Genomic DNA, 17766 nt, shown 5'->3' with positions numbered 1-17766 from the left:
ATGCAGGGTGGTCAAAAACAATCTGAAAAGCTTCAAAGTTTGTTGCAGGCTAGGCTGTGCTGAGAAATAATTTCTAAGAAAAAATTCGATATATTGCGCCGTTTACGAGTTAATTAGCACTGAAGCTAGCCATCAGGCCGTCGCACGCGCAAATTCAAGCGTCCCGCCACAGACGGTGTCGCCAAACGCGTTCTTCATTTGGTTTCCTAAAACCGTACAAGAGACCGATACAAGCATTGAGCATGGAACGGTAGTGAGGATCGAACCCGAGCCAAGGGCTGAGCAGTCTCGTGTGATATCATCTTCGCTACGAGAACAACTGACACTAACTGTATGATGCGGGACGCTTCAGTTCTCGCGCGCAACGGCCTAATGGGCCGACTTCAACGCTAATTAACTCGGAAACAGCACAACGCATTGAATTTTTTACTTAAAGATTATTAGACCTACCGTGCAACTCCCTTACAAACTTTTCAGACTGTATCTGGCTACCTGCATATTCCTTTATTTTTAAATTCGTTAGTATAATTTAAGTACATGACTAAGATCTTCATGAGGCAGTTATAAATTTTGATTCTTTTCTTCTTTGGACTGCGTTTAAGTTAGTAAAATATCGTTAATATTGTTCGCCCAATTACAGTTTTGAATTCGGTGGGTCGAAAATTGAATATGGTACTCATAGGTTAGCATCAATGTTTTCATTTGGCGCTTTAAAAAGAAAAGAGGGGTTGGTTATTACTGGTCATTAAAGAAATTCCGTGTCCGTTAACTCGACTGATTAGAAGCTTATCATGTTTCCACAGTATTTATTCGATTTTTTTTCCTCTGACTTATTTGGTGAGGTTTCTACGGGTTCGAACAATGGTCAACACAAGATAAAAAAAAGGTTCAAATGGCTCTGAACACTATGGGACTTAACTTCTGAGGTCATCAGTACCCTAGAACTTAGAACTACTTAAACCTAACTAACCTAAGGACATCACACACATCCATCCCCGAGGCAGGATTCGAACCTGTGACCGCATCGGTCGCGCAGTTCCAGACTGTAGCGCCTAGAACCGCTCTGCCACTCCGGCCGCCAACTCAAGATCGAATGCCCCCCAGGGGGTCCACAACTCTTTTGTGGATACGTGCGTGGCGAGCACGGGGCCCCGAGCCATTGCAGCCTTCTTTCTCTCCCGGGCTGCATTTCCTTTCCCTTCCCCTCCTTTCCCCTCCATGCTCCTTTCCCCTCGTCCTCTCCTCTCCCTCTATTGGTGTCCTTGCTTATCTTGGCCCCCGCTATCCTCCTGGTTCTGTTGGTTTTACGCTCCGGCTTTGTTGCGTAATCATCTCCTCCTTTTGGCATTCCTTGGTCCCCCTCTGGGGTTTGACCTCCATTACAAAATTTCTCCTCCGTAGTGTGAGCCATTTGGGGAAGAGCACCTTACCTAGTGTCTCCGACATGCGCCCTCCTAGTACATTCCACCTTTTCTTTCACGTCGTTGTCTGATGCTAGGGTGCATAGCCAGCACGGTAGCCAGCCCGTGTGGTGGGGTCGCTATGTACCCTTTTGGTTGAGCCCCCTGAACACACAGGGATCACACTTCTGATACCTGAGCTGTGACCTCCTCATGCATGCCTTGGAGTGGTTGCTCGTCATCCTGGAGCATCGGAACTCCCGGCAATGGCCGCTGTGCCAGACGGCCCTTGCTGTGGCTGGGTGGCGCCCGTGAGGAGAGCCCCTGATCGGATGGGTGGTAACAGGGCGGACGCTATGCAGATGAAACGCATATGGGTCCAAAACTCTGGCCGTTCTTCTGCGGCCGTCTCTCTGCGTGGAACTGATTCCTCAAGTGCTGCTTCTCTTGCCCCTTCGGCCTTCCCTTCCATGGCTACCCCCTGGGAAGAGGGTCAGGCCCGTCGTCTAGGGGCAAAACCTTTCCCCCGTTATCTAGTTTGCACCAGGACTGATGGAGATACTTTCACCAGTGTCAAACCTTTATTCTTTCTGGAACACATTGAAGACAAGTTTGGCGAAGTGGACTCCCTGAGCAAGATGCGGTCGGGTTCGTTGCTGATAAAAACTGCTTCAGCTGCCCAATCTGCGGCCCTTCGTGCCTGTACCCATCTTGTCACAATTCCTGTGTCCATTACCCCCCACCAGTCTCTAAATATGGTACAAGGTGTGATTTTTCACAGGGACCTCATCCTTCAATCTGATGAGGAACTTCGGGACAATCTCGGACGGCGGGGTGTTCACTTTGTTCGGCGTGTTCAGAAGGGTCCTAAAGATAATCGTATTGATACTGGCACCTTTATCCTGGCCTTTGAAGGGGATACCCTTCCTGAGAAAGTTAAGATTATGGTCTATCGCTGTGATGTGAAGCCGTACATCCCACCTCCTATGAGGTGTTTTAAGTGCTTGCGTTTTGGCCACATGTCTTCTCGCTGTTCCCAGGACCCTCTCTGTGGTGACTGTGGACGTCCACTCCATGAGGGGAGTCCCTGTGTTCCCCCTCCTGTATGTGTAAATTGTCATGGTAGTCATTCTCCACGTTCACCAGATTGCCCAGTATATAAGAAAGAAAAAAATATACAGGAGTATAAGTCCCTCGATCGTTTAACCTACACAGAGGCCCGTAAGAAATATGCACGACTGCACCCTGTGTCCATGACATCTAGTTACGCCTTGGTTACATCTTCACCCCTTCCTCCCCCTTCCTTACCCCCATCCCGGACCCCTCGCCTCCCCCCCTCCCCTGCGGCTCCCACACCTTCTTCTATGGGCGCTGCTCCCCCTCCCCAGCCGGAGAAGTGTCCCACTCCTTCGGCGTCTGCCGGTCAAGGGCGCCTCTCCCGGGATGCCCCTTCCCGGCACCTTCCAGGTCAGAGGTCTGCTGCCGCGCGGCTACCGCGAGAGCCGCGGTCTGTCGGCCCCCAGGTCGCCCGGTCTCTTTCTGTTCCTGATCTTGCTGCAGCTGGCTCCTTTATGCCACACAGCCCTCCTCGATCTCAGCCTGAAAAGAAGAAGAAACATAAGTCCCGGGACAAAGAGCCTCTGGTGTCACCGGAGGTCCCTTCCCCGACTTCACAACCGGATTCTGACCTGTCGTTCATGGATGTCGCCCCCTCCTTGTCGGTGACGGGTGGAGACCCGGCGGTATGACTGGATTTAGCGTGTTCAGCCCTCATTTAAACCATCGTTCTGTGGTTCTCCAATGGAATTGTAATGGATACTATCGTCACCTTCCGGAATTGAAATCCCTTCTTTCGTCCTACTCTGCAGCTTGTGTGGTTCTCCAGGAATCTCATTTTACTGATGCTCACTCACCGACCCTCCGTGGGTTCCGTGTTTTCTGTCGAAATCGGGTCGGACCCTTCCGGGCTTCTGGTGGCGTTTGTACGTTGGTCCGTACAGACATTGCTAGCACGTGGATTCCTCTCCAAACTACATTAGAAGCGGTTGCTGTTAGGGTCCACTTAGACTCTGCAGCCACAGTTTGCAATCTTTATCTCCCTCTTGACAGGACTCTTACACCTGCTGCCTTAACCACCCTTCTTCAGCAACTTCTTCCTCCCTTCCTCCTCCTTGGGGATTTTAATGCTCATCATCCTTTGTGGGGCAGTGCCTTTCCCTCTAGACGAGGTCTTCTTATAGACCAATTTATTGCAGACCACGACCTGTGCCTTCTTAATGATGGCTCCCCAACTCATTTCAGTGCCGGTCATGGTACCTTTTCTACCATTGATCTTTCTCTTTCTTCTCCCTCTCTCCTCCCTTCATTACACTGGTCGCCACACGACGACCTTTGTGATAGTGACCATTTCCCGTTGATTATCACGCTCCCTTCCCGCTCCCCGATGGACAGGTTACCTCGTTGGTCTTTCCACCCCGCCGATTGGCCTCTATACACTGCACAGGTCGAGTTTTCTCCCTCTTTGTCGAGTTGTATTGATGTCGTCCTACGTGACGTGTCTGACGCGATTGTTCGCGCGGCTACCCTTGCTGTACCGCGCTCATCTGGACCATTTCGTCGCCGGAAAGTCCCGTGGTGGAGTACGGCCATTGCCATTGCCATCCGTGATCGCCGTCGAGCTTTGCAACACTTTAAGAGGCACCCATCCGTAGCCAGCCTTACTACCTTTAAACGCCTCCGTGCTAAAGCCCGTTATTTAATCAAACAGGGTAAGCGGATATGTTGGGAACGATTCGTTTCTTCCCTTGGTTCTACTGTCCCTCTGTCACGGGTATGGGCTACACTTCGTTCTCTCCAAGGTTGCCATCGGCAGTTCACCCTCCCAGGCCTTCACCTCCCAGATGGCATTTGTACGGACCCGTTAGTTCTTGCAGAACATCTAGCGACCCATTTTGCAGTGGCGTCAGCGTCAGCCTCCTATCCAGCTGCTTTCCTTCATCAAAAACAGCTGGCTGAAGCTTCCACCTTATGTTTCACCCCTTGTGAGTCAGAATCTTACAACGAACCTTTTACTGAATGGAAATTTCTTTCTGCTCTATCTTCTTCTCATGATACGGCCCCTGGCCCAGATTCCATTCATAACCAACTGCTTCAACATCTCAGTGCTCCACAACGGCAACATGTTCTTCGGGTGTTTAACCGTATCTGGCTCCAGGGTGACTTCCCTTCTCAGTGGAGGGATAGCATTGTGGTTCCTGTCCTTAAGCCTGGTAAGAACCCCCTATCTGTTGACAGCTATCAGCCAGTTAGTTTGACCAATGTTATTTGTAAGTTACTTGAACGGATGGTAGCCCGTCGGCTCAATTGGGTCCTCGAATCTCGGGATCTATTGTCCCCTTACCACTGTGGCTTTCGAGACGGACGGTCTTCAATCGATCATTTACTTCGCTTGGAATCCGCAGTTCGGCAGGCTTTTTCCCATCGCCGCCATTTGGTTGCAGTGTTTTTTGACCTTCGCAAGGCCTATGACACGGCCTGGCGCCATCACATCTTACTTACCCTTCATCAGTGGGGTCTTCGGGGCCCACTCCCGATTTTTATCCGCCAGTTCCTGATCCATCGGTCATTCAGAGTTCGAGTTGGTACTGCTTTTAGTTCTCCACGGACCCAGGAGACGGGCATTCCACAGGGTTCTGTCTTGAGTGTCCTTCTTTTCCTCATTGCTATCGATGGACTTGTGGCCTCTGTCGGTCCCTTGGTCGCCCCTGCCCTGTATGTGGATGATTTCTGCATTTGGGTTAGTTCCTCCTCGATGGCATCCGCAGAGCGGCAGCTCCAGGTAGCTATACGGCGTGCCTCTGCATGGACCCTCTCACGCGGGTTTCAATTCTCTCCTTTAAAATCGCGAGTGGTCCACTTCTGTTGCCGTACTACGATCCACCCTGATCCAGAGCTCTATCTCGCTGCACAACGATTGCCTGTGGTCCCACAGTTTCGTTTCCTGGGCCTTCTTTTCGACAACAAGCTCACTTGGCTGCCCCGTATCAGACTCCTGAAGGTAGGATGTTTCCGTAAACTCAATGTCCTTCGCTTCCTTGCCTACTCGTCTTGGGGTGCGGACCGTTCCCTCCTCCTCCGTCTTTATCGTGCTCTAGTTCTGTCTCGCTTGGACTATGGTTGTCAAGTTTATGGTTCAGCTGCTCATTCCACACTGCACGTGCTGGATCCAGTCCACCATCGTGGTATCCGTTTAGCCACAGGTGCCTTCCCTACTAGCCCTGTTGATAGTCTCCTAGTTGAAGCTGGGATGCCCCCCCCCCCTTTCTGTTCGGCAGTCCCAGCTTCTGGTGTCTTATGCCCTCACTATCCGTTCCTCTCCCACTCATCCTTCCTATTCTATCTTGTTCCCAGACCATGGACGTCGCCCACCCGACTCCCACCCTCGGGCGGGTTTACTGGTTGGGCTGCGCCTTGCGTCTCTTTGCTGTGATTTTCAGCTTCCTTCTTTGTCCTGTCTTCCTCGCTCCCTCCCCTCCACCCCTCCTTGGTTAGTTCCTCGGCCTCGACTTCGGATGGATCTCCGCCGCGGTCCGAAAGATTCCATCCTCCCGGTGGTGTTCCGCTCCTTTTTCCGCCAAATTTTGTGGGAGTTTCGGGATGCTGTTGTTTTTTACACTGATGGCTCTAAATCTGCTGATCGTGTTGGGTATGCCTTCACGTCCTCTGTTGGAACGGAAAGTCATCTGCTGCCACCTACATGTGGAGTGTTTACTGCGGAATTGATGGCAATTTCCCAGGCCCTTACCTTTATTAAACAGTCCCAACACAACCGCGTTTTGTTATGCACGGACTCGATGAGTGGCCTTATTGCTATTGACCGGTGTTTTTCGCTCCATCCCTTGGTCTCTGCCATCCATGACCATCTCGCTGATATTCACCGTGCTGCTTGTTCTATTGACTTCCTTTGGGTCCCTGGCCATGTGGGTATCCCGGGTAATGAGCTCGCTGATCGTTTGTCTGGGGGAGCAGTTACTTACCCCCCGTTTTCTGTAGCCCCTCCTGCAGCGGATTTACGGCTTCACATCAAATCCCACTTCGCACAGTCATGGGCCAATTCTTGGGAGGCTACTCCCCTGTCTAATAAACTTCGTGCAATTAAGGTGACACCAGGCCCGTGGCGTTCTTCCTTTCTCATCTCCCGAAAGGACTCGACCACACTGTGTCGTCTCCGCATTGGCCATACTCGATTGACCCATGGTTTTCTTTTGCGTGATGAGCCACCCTCACTATGTGGTTGTGGAGCCTTCCAGTCAGTAGCCCACATTTTGGTTGAATGCCCCCTTCTTTTGGCTCTGCGTGCTAAGTACAGGTTCCCCCACACTTTACCTTTGATGTTGGCTGACGATTCCCGGATGGTCTCTCTGGTTCTCGGTTTCCTCCGGGAAAGTGGTTTTTATTCTCAGTTTTAAGGTTTTTAATCTCTCTCTGGTGTTGGGGCGGGGCGGTGACTGTTATGGTGTCTCCCACTGTAAGCAGTGTTCGGAGATTCCTGATTCACCTTCCTGACCGAATTCCTCTTTTCTTCCCCTTTTACTCTGTTTTTACCCCTTTTTTTTAAGGCTTGGTTAGTCTTTCTATTCCCATACGTACTTTCTACATTATAGCAGTTGTACCTTTTAAGTCACAGGTGGTCTTGCCTATGCTGCTTCAGCATAGTGTTGGGTTCGTTCTCTTGCCGACTTCCCTCATTTTGTTTTTTACCAATGACAACATGACTGCCTTTTTACGTTTTTTCCCTTTTTCCGTTTTATTGTTTTGACTTTACTAAGTTGTCCCATTAGCGGAATGGCGCATATTTGAAACAAGGGACTGATGGCCTTGCTGTTTGGTCCCTTAAACCTCAACCAACCAACCAACAAGATCGAATGAGGGTATAGTGCATGGTCTCCTTACGGGTGCCGCACAGTTTCAGAGAATTCCTTCGGAGAATCGAAGTTTTTCTTTGTTCCTTCCTACATGTCTTTTGCTTGTTTAGGTATGCTGCCAGTCACTAAGCCCACCCCCTGAATACCAGCTTTGTCTGCGAACAATGGGTGACAAAATTGCTTGTAAACAGGGTGTGCCAGTTAACTCTTTCACTTCAAATATCCTTTGGTATGTTAATAATGTTGGCCATCTCTTTTCACTTAGACAAATAATTACAAATGACTGGCCGGCCACGGTGGCCGAGCGGTTCTAGGCGCTTCAGTCTGGAACCGCGCGACTGCTGCGGTCGCAGGTTCGAATTCTGCCTCGGGCATGGATGTATGTGATGTCCTTAGGTTAGTTAGGTTTAAGTAGTTCTAAGTTCTAGGCGACTGATGACCTCAGAAGTTAAGTCGCATAGTGCTCAGAGCCACTTGAACCATTTTGAACAAATGACTGGTTTATGTCAAACCGCTCTGCAAGGCCGGAAATACTTTAACGGTTCAAATGGCTCTGAGCACTATGGGACTGAACATCTGAGGTCATCAGACCCATAGAACTTAGAACTACTTAAACCTAATTAACCTAAGGATATCACACACATCCATGCCCGAGGCAAAATTCGAACCTGCTACCGTAGCGGTTGCGTGGTTCCACACTGAAGCGCCTACAACCGCTCGGCCATACCGGCCGGCAAAACCTTTAACGAACAAGATACATTGTGGCTTATCAACTTGCCCTTGAAAATGGCTATAATACCCAAACCATGATTATGTGAAAGAAATGAATATTATTTTCAGTCAAATGGTGATATTTGTTTTAAAAAGTTCTACTTCACTCCGGTTCTCACGAAGAAGAAATCATTAAGTGGCTTTCAAGAATAGATACACTTGATTTTGACGATGACACGTTGTTTAGCCACATTGGTCATCTCATGACATTTCAACTTGCGCTTGAGAATGGCTATAAAGCCGAAATCACGATTATTTGAAACAAATGAATAGTAATTTACGCCAAAATGGCAGAAATTTCTTTTAGAAAGAATATTTCGGACTATTGTAGAACTTCGTGAGTCAAGTTATTCTTGCAAATCTCAGTTCACGAAAAATTTGTTTCGACTAGACGTTCTGAATGAGCTGTGTGACACAAAGCTGACTCTAATCAGAGTGGAAAAATGTTAGAAATATGCCGTATTGTAAGAAATTTTGGTTTAAAATCGTTAAGGATTGTGTTATCTCTCTCAACGCGTTTCCTGATATACACAGTCTCGTGATGCTAATTACATCTGAATGGAATCCCATACGAAACAGTGTTCGCTGTTGCTCTCTTGACGTAACACGACAGTGCCACCGAAGTGGTTAGAAGATCCGGGAGAAATTTACGTCACGTGTGCTAGATGAAAATGGTGCAGTTCGCTGTTAAGGTCTTCTCCATATTTTAGTGGTAGTACAGTTCGCGACTAAACAAGGCCCCAGAAAATAAAATGAAGTTCCATAATCTGCGGAAAAACGACAGACAAATTCCGACATGATTGTTTCAACATGGCCGCGGCCGATCACCTTAGTACAGGAAACTTGCGAGTATTAGAAGAACGAGAATCACAACTTCGAACGGCACATTAATGTGACACGAAAACGGAGACTGTAACGTGAGAGAAACGACGTGACACACATATGATGTAAATAATAGCGCGAGAAATTGGCAGTTGCGACATAACAAAACGTACCAGCCTGGTTATCGAAATGACACACATTGAAGAGATCAACAGTGTACTGTAAGCGTTCAGTAGTTCGGAAACCAACAGTTACGTGCGACCTACGCAACCGGTATATGCGAACTCCCAATCTCGTGTGTTGCCCCTGCAGCTGGCTGCCGGTCGAAGTGTCATGCCGTGCTGGTTGCAGAGACATCAGGGGCGCCGACGGTCGGCATTCACTTCTAGAGAGGCAGGGAAATCACGGAAGACCCACATCAACACGAACGGGAAATTGAGCTTCACCCCTCTGTCGTTGCTAATTCTAATATCTTTGTAAACATAAGAACGCTACCTCGACACAAAAAACAGAAGCTCTCGCATTACTCTGTAATCAGTCGTGACACGCTAATGCATAGTATAATTTTCTTCACCTTGCGGTACGGTCCTTAAGCTGTTCATCGGATTCGATGATCTCGGATGCAGTGAATAAGCAGTTCGCTAGAGGCGATTTCTTGCACTTTGCTGGAAAATTACACGAGAAAAGAGAAATGAGATTACTGCTGTACATTTATGGACTTTCGAAAAATGTTCGGTTAGTCGCTGCCTTCATCGAAGGGCCTATTGGAGAGCAAACACGCCTGTGCTCGCATCTTCTGCTTCTCCTAACATTTCTCCACGAGACGTGGAGGTCACCTACCGCATTCGCCTTTGCGAGCAGACTCGTTTCTTATGTGTGGAGATAGTATATGCATTTTTAGTACGTTAAATTATGTGTGTACAAGGACATTGTGAAAGGGTGTGAGAGATGGATAAATTTTAACGTGATTTTGCTTCTGTTGTGCAATAAGACAAGTCACTTGTATAATTCAGACGTGAAAGATTATGTTCATGCTTTTAAAGACACGTTATAAGCCATATTTATTCACTTGCATTACATACTTTATTGTAATTTTATGTAGTAAGTTAAAGAAGCAACAAGGCCTTTCATTGGTTCAACTTCTGAAAGAGGAGGCCAATGACACAAATTTTGTCAATGTTTCCCAGAAACGATTGGGTAGAGTGCAGTCAAAGCACAGGTCCACCTGTTTATCCAAAACGTTAAAGTTTTACGAGTATCAGTAACGTTTAGAATAAGCGGATCTGCACTCTGACTGCTCTCTAACCACTCGTTTCTGGGAAACATCGACAAAATTTATGTTGTTGGCCTCCAGTTTCAAAAGCTGAACTAATGAAAGGACTAATTGCTTCATTAACTTACTGCATAAAATTGCATTAGAATAACAGTGGTCTACACTCAGATCCTATCAGAGTTTTCATTTCGATGTGAAGCAAATGAATATCATGTTTACAATGTTTACTTAGCTCTCAGTCCCTTGAAAAACACAGGAATTAATTTTATGAGGGAGAGAAATTCTGCAATGCTAATAATGTTTTATTGTTGCAAATAAAGGCTGTCAGCACTGAGTATGTCATATTTTGTTTCTAAAGAAGCCATAACTGCTCTTTATCGTGTTCAGGGAATCTATCTGCTCATCTTTCTCAGTAATTTTCTGTGACTGAAGTTAAATTTTCACGGGCAAATAAGGAATGAAACACAAACCTTTATTTTTCTTCATGGGTGCAAAAGCCTTACTCATAATCTAAATTTTCTTAAGCAAATGTAGTTTGTTTACATTTTTGATTGAATTGAACTTTAAGGTGTCTCGTAAATCTGTGAACAGCGTGAATCATTTTTACTGTGTGTGTGGTGAATTAATTTTGTTCTCTGAAACGTGAACCGACTATTACCATTACTTCAACTGTAAAATAGATGAGGATAAATATTGGGCACTAAATATTTGATCTAACTCATGTGCAGCAAATCTCCGTTGTTGGTTAAACAAAACAGTAAAGTCAGTACCATTCAGTTCCTACCACATAGCGAGAATTCTACAGTCTAGCTGTTAATGAACCTCTGGGACATACCAAGAGCTAGGATGTAATATGTTGCTCAACATCCGCTTCTTGGACTCTCATCTTGATTTCTTTCCACGCAACTGTCACGCTATGAGTGATGAGCACGGAAAGTTCTTCCATTAAGACATTGCAGAAATGGAAAGAAAACATGAGGGCAAGTGGAACTCATCACTGCTTTCAGACTACTGTTGGGGTGTCACGAGAAATGTCTGATAAGTAGATTACAAACGAAAAAAGAACAGAAACGCTCATGTGGATAATTCAATAGCTAGGATACCAAAGGGAGAGGCTGCATACGTTCGTAGATGTCTACATTTTTGATCCAAGTCCAAAGAAAAAAATTCTGGTGTCCTACTCTTGTTGTTCGACCTCTGTTTTGTTGGAATTGACTACTTTTGTAAAGGATAGCGACAACTTTAATTTTTTTGTAGACCAGTGTACTCGGGTGTTTGCATACTGTTTTGTAGGAAATATTATTGAGATATGAAATGTACAAATTTGAGAGTCCGTTGCTAGATGACTACACCATATACGACAAACACTACAGCACTGCGTCATATCTCGCAATCTAATTTCTAAGGTTTTGTCTGTTCTATCTCGCAGAGACTGGCAGGACGCCTGGTAACGAGGCAACCGCGCCAACTCAACCGCACTGAAGGTTGCCTTCCACTTGCCGCACAAAAAGCGGAGCCTGTGAGACTCTGGTACTGGAGAGGATTATTACAACGAACCGATGTCACAATTTCCATGTGATTTTCTCCGAGGCAATGCTTTCTCTTGTGATGGACTGTCATATTCTACTGCAATGAGTGGGAAGTTCTGAAATTAATGTCAGTTTTTAATTATTTTATTTTGGGATTCTGTTCACAAGACACAGTCCTTATTGTTTGACTTCTGTCTGGATCTAATTCACAGTAACCTAACTTGGATGAGCACCCATTGTAATTAATATGAGCCAAAGCATTAGGACCACCTCGTTAATGAAGAATGTATTAGAAAATACACGAGTATATATAAGCTAATGTAACTTTTACTGATTGAGAGATAATTGAACGAAATTTTGGTCATGTTATCACGGTGTTATAATCCGTAATCTGCATTTTTCAATTTTTTTGTCAAAAAATTTGGTCAGGACATTTCTGGGTACTTTTAGAAAACGCACTATTACATAAGGAACGTTTTCTCAAAGAGTATTTTACGTATCACTTTCAAAATGTGGAAGTTTATTCTTAGTGATCAGATAAACAAGTGTGTGCACCAGCTTTTTTAATATCAGTCTCAGAACTCTCGTAACAATTTTTTAAATATATGTGGATGCTAATAGCAATCATTATCTCCCAAAAATTTAAATAAATTTGACAACGATGCCCTTCGAAAAATTCTGTACCACAGAAATTTGTGTTATAATACTTACAAAGTCTATAGCAAATTTCACTTTTTGTTTGCAACCATTGAGCAGAGAATTTTCCTTGTAGACTGAAAAATGAAAGTTGTTTAAAATGGAGATAAAAGATTTTATTAGCATTTATGTCAGAAAAAATTCTTACTGTTGGCCATGACCACACATGTGGTCTTCTTGGTATTTACGTAGCTCTTTTCTTCTAGTCTGATCATTCTGGCATGCCGCTTTTGGCAGTAACCTTCATTGACATTTCGAAATTAGCAATATGCAAATCATCAGTCTTCTTCAGTGGGTTTTCAGTGAAGTAACCATTACCATCACTGAACTCTAGACAAGTATCGCTGGAGGAATTCTGATAATAGTTAATAACCAAATGTTGTCTTTGGGTGTCTCTTCTAAATGAGGTTATTAAGGCTTTCATTAGGGTTCTCTGTTCCAGCATGTGTACAGTTCCCCAATAAATCGTAATTAGTCGCATGAAAATGGACTCACAGCCTTCTATACTAGATGTCATCTCCGAAGGCAGGAAACAACAAAATATCGCAAATGTAGACATAAGCCTGTTGAAAAGGGGGCGTAGCACTGAGTCTTGATTGAAACAAGATGGCTTTTACATCATTTGAAGCACGAATTAAACTCTGAAAACTGAGGGAATATTTCTGACTTGCTATAGAACTATCTGATGGCAAAACATTTTTAATATTTTTGACCAATTTTATGCACATTCTCCCTTAACAACCTGTTGGTCCACCTTCGTAACACAATACAACAGCAATCTGCATGGCGTAGTTTGTGGACGTTGTTGATGGGTTTCTGCTGATATGTGGCTCAAATGTCTGCGCACAGATCACGCGATTCCCGTTAAATTCCGGGCGGATGTTTTGTGGTCACGAAGGTGGTGCCTGATAGAAACTCAGATATCTTCATAGAGCTATGATCAGGCGAATTTCGTAGACAAGACATCAGCTTGAGCCCACTACCATGCTCCTTAAGCCATTGAAGCACGATTCTTGCCTTATGACACGGACAGTTACACTACTGGAATATTCCACCACTGTCGGGGAAGACACCAAGCATTAGCGGATGCAGGTCGTCCGCAATAATGTCCGCTTAGTCCATAGATGTCGTAGTGCATTCGATCACTACCACACGTTCATGAATGTCCCATGTAGTGTAATACCGACCCCACAGTCCTGTGCTTGTTGCTTGTTTTGTCTGGTGACGGCGTATTTGGAAACGAGCACCAACCTGGTGTGACGAGAATCGTGGTACATCCGAGTAGGTGACAGGTGTCCATTGGTCCACGGACCAATCTCCACGATCCATACCCCCGCATTAGTACCTGACGATGTCGTTGAGTGCACATGGGAATATGTAGGGGGTCGTCTATTGCAAAGCCACCATGTTCACTAATGTGAGCTAGACGAAACACTTGCGGCTTCACCTGCGTTCTACTCTTGTAACGACGGAAATGCATATCCTCCTATTTCCATCTATTGTGCTATTATTTTCTTTCCTTGCTTTGTTACCTCAAGATATGACATTTCTGTCTCTTTGTATATTGTAATTGTTTTACTATTTGTATATTTATGCATTTATGTCGATGTATAATTGGTTTGTTTCGTAAATATTATTTGTATTTTTACGCTGGGTCTTGCCTAGGGAAAACTGCTATCGAACGATTACGTCGATAGGTCGTGTGGAGAACGAAAGTGTGTAGGATCTTTGGTAGTGTGAACTCTGCCGCGTGGAGCGCGGGCTGAGGAGAGGGTCTGGCTGGAGTAGCGAGTGGAGCAGGTGTGTTGTGTGACGCTCCCGCGAGTTGCCGCGCTTTCGGGGTTTGGGCAGCATGTAATTGCGCTCGACTTGCGATGATAGTTTCTGACATGGTGTCGCGGACGGGAAACATTAACTAGCGCACATCAAGAGCCCGTTTCTTCTGGTGACCGTGTCGAGAAGAAGGCGCGCCAACATCCAGCTTCTGCAACAGCGACGGCCGACAATGAGTGACTGTCGCCACCTCCTCGACCGACGGCTTCAAACCTTCAATCAACCGACAAGGAAGACTGGACGCACGTAAAGTTTTAGAACTGTATGGCAGACCTCAGCTTTTCAAACTGTTCCATTTTCGTCACTATAATTACAGCAACTTAGCATGAACGTTTGTTGCTCATTGTCCCAATTGCATTACCAAGCAGAGTCCCTTCCTTTTCCGAAATGAACCCGAGTGTCGTTGAAATTCAAACGCCAGCATTAAAGTAATATAGCTAACTCGCTTTCACTGCTTTAATTTCAAATTTCAATTAAGGTATCCATAGCTGGCTACAATATTTAGATTACACTGGCACAAATTAAGAGTGCGAGTTTTGTTACCGTATTTTAGCTTACCTGTGACTGCAGCTCAGCTTGGTACGTACTAAATTTTACTATTGTTAATTGTTCAGAATCATTTAATTCAAGTTCAAAGTTAAATCTCTTATTTCTAAATTGCGTAGATTCAAGTAGCTTTTGAAATGATTGTTGAGGTAGTCCAAGACTAACCGTATTTTACTGAATTTCGATGTGCTTCAGAAAGAAAGCTCACTATTAACTTCAGTCACTAAGTTAACTTTCAATTTTCCGGTTTTATTAATTCTTTTGCTAAATTAAGTCAGAGTGTAGCGAAATTTATTACTTCTGACAAACTTTCAGTTTTCACACTACACTTGTCAACCTTCAGTTGCCACGCTTCTAGTGCTAATTATATGTGTAATAATCTTTCTTTTTCAGTTACTATAGTAATTGTCCTTAGGACTGGCGACCGTAATTTCCCCCAAATCTCAAATATCTAATTACCGCTAGTTGATTGTTAACGTAACGGCCGCACATTTACTTTCTTTATTAACTTTACCCCTTTTCAAAATTAATTTCCACCAGTTTCATTAGCACATTTCCTTTCATTTAGATGTAACCCTTTCCTCCCTCTTTACCGACGGGTTAACTTCGGTGATGATTGCTTTTCCAAAACTCCCATTAGGTACACGCGGTTTCATTTTTCACTGTCATTAAGGTCGATAAGTGAGGGGGAGGTTACACGTGGCGACCTGGTGACAGGACAATCTTCGGATTTGAGGTTGTTCTGGACACGAATTTTGCATTGTGCAAATCTCGTAACAAAGTACTGGTTACGTACAGGCCGTTACGTCAACGAGAATAAGTAGTGGGAGTAATCCTAATTATATTTGAGATTTGTCATTTATATTGAAAATTATTAAAATGAGTGAAGGCAACAATTACCAAAATTTGGTAGACTTGGATACGGAACAATCGGTCGAACAGTGGGAAACGCGCACCGCGGTTCCCATTGTTCAGGGGCAGGCGGCTAGCATGAAAGACGCGACCGCCGAAACGCAACAAAGAGCAGAAATGGAATTCCAAACTTTAGAAAATGTTTCGGAATCGGAAGCGAAAATCAAATCTGTACCCCTTGATGATGAATACGGGGGAACATGTATAGAGGAACCAGCTACGGAAGTAAAACCGGTAGTCTCCGGGAATTTAACTGATTTATTGAATGTTTTGATTAATGAAATCAAGAGTCAATCGGCAGAAATTATAGCTCTGTCTGCCAAGCAAGAAGCTCAGTCTGCCAAGCAAGAAGCTCAGTCTGAAAAAATTGAACGAAAGCTAGACAATCAGAACAAAGCTATTAATGTTGTTAACAACAATGTTGGAGTTGTTAATACCAAAGTTGATAAAATCAAAGAAGATATTGTTGTAATTAATACCGAAATCGGTAATCTTAAACAGGAAATGATAGGCGTTCAGGCGGAAATTGCGAGCATAAATACTCGTTTTGATTCCGAAATTAGCAGAATCGAGAAAAGTGTAGGAGAAGCAGTTGCTCCGATCATCGAGAATAAGGTGACGGAACAAATTCAATTAGTGAAAAAAGAGGATCAACAGAAGGTGGAAACTTTAAAGGCTTTAGTGTCCGAAGTAGACACTAAAGTGAGGGAGCAGGCTAATACCTGCGAAGAGAAAAAGAGGGAAGTGGAAACGCTTGCGACAACCACTTGCCAAGTAATTACGAGAGTGTCGGAATTAGAAAAGAAACTTGACGAAAAACAGAGCTATGTGCCAATCTGTGCACATAGTTCGGAATTGTTGGCGAAAGAGGAGCGGTTCGACCCCTTGAAAAAAGGCGGTATACACGCGACGGATTTCATTAAAAATTGTGAAAGAGTTTTACCCAGATCATGGACTAATGAGAGAAAAATTAATGCGGTTATTGATGTGCTGGCTGGTGATGCCAAGCGTTGGGGCTTAAACCTCAACATTACGAACCTGACTTTTGACGAGTTTAAAAATTTGTTTCTGGCTGAATACTGGTCAGAGCAAAAACAGCAAAGTGTCTGGCGCGAATTTGTCGTATCGAGGCCTTTCGATGCGAATTCGCGCGGTTCGATGAGGGAGTTTTGTGAGGGCTGGATCCGCAAGTTGGAATATTTGCGTGATCGCCGCACGGAATCCGAAATAGTCTGGGAACTCTACAAGAAGCTTCCAGATGATACAAAACGCTACGTAGGAAGCAATTACAGGACAATCAATGATTTCCTGGAAAGAGTTGAGGACGAGGACAATTGGCGCAGTAATCGCGACAGTGGTAGAGGCCGTGGTAACAACAACGGGTACCACCCCAACCATAACAACGATAACCATGGGAATAATGCATACCGCAGCAATAACAATAATGGTTCGGACCGTAATAACAATCGGTACAATGCAAATAATAACAGGAATGACAGAAACCAGTATCATACTAACGTGATACGGGCTTCACAGAATAGTAACAACGCCAGAGGGTGCGATAAGCCGCCTCAGCAGCATCCGGGGAGCGTATCTGCTGGGACGAGACAGGGAAACCATTAGCCGCGCCGGTGAGGGGCCGAGCGGGCGTGGGGAATTTTGGCGGCACAATAACAGGAGAAAACCCAGGTATCGTCATTATGAAAATTCCGTGTGGAATAATCAACGGCGGGAGTGTGTGCCAGTGTTAGGAGAAAGGAGTGCGCTCACAAGTAGTAGATCAGCTGTATACACGGCAGTAGGTAGTACATTCACTGTCAGTGAGAACAATTTAAGTAGTGTTCCGGAAATCGATTATAAAGTGGCAGCTGTAATAGCCACAGCGGAACTGGAGATTGAGTTTAAGAATGATTCGCAGTTGTTGAGAGAAGATCAGATGTCGGATAACACGTCCGTCATCGAGCGAGGGGATGCAGAGAGGGATGAGGTCTGGTTAAGGCAGTTCGGTCGCTTATACGACGAACTAAGAGATTATAGGGGTCTGTATGGGAGAAGTGTTT

The sequence above is a fragment of the Schistocerca cancellata genome, chromosome 6 (genome assembly GCF_023864275.1).
Source record: "Schistocerca cancellata isolate TAMUIC-IGC-003103 chromosome 6, iqSchCanc2.1, whole genome shotgun sequence".
In the NCBI taxonomy this organism is placed as follows: Eukaryota; Metazoa; Arthropoda; class Insecta; order Orthoptera; family Acrididae; genus Schistocerca; species Schistocerca cancellata.
This window is presented reverse-complemented; position numbering follows the sequence as displayed.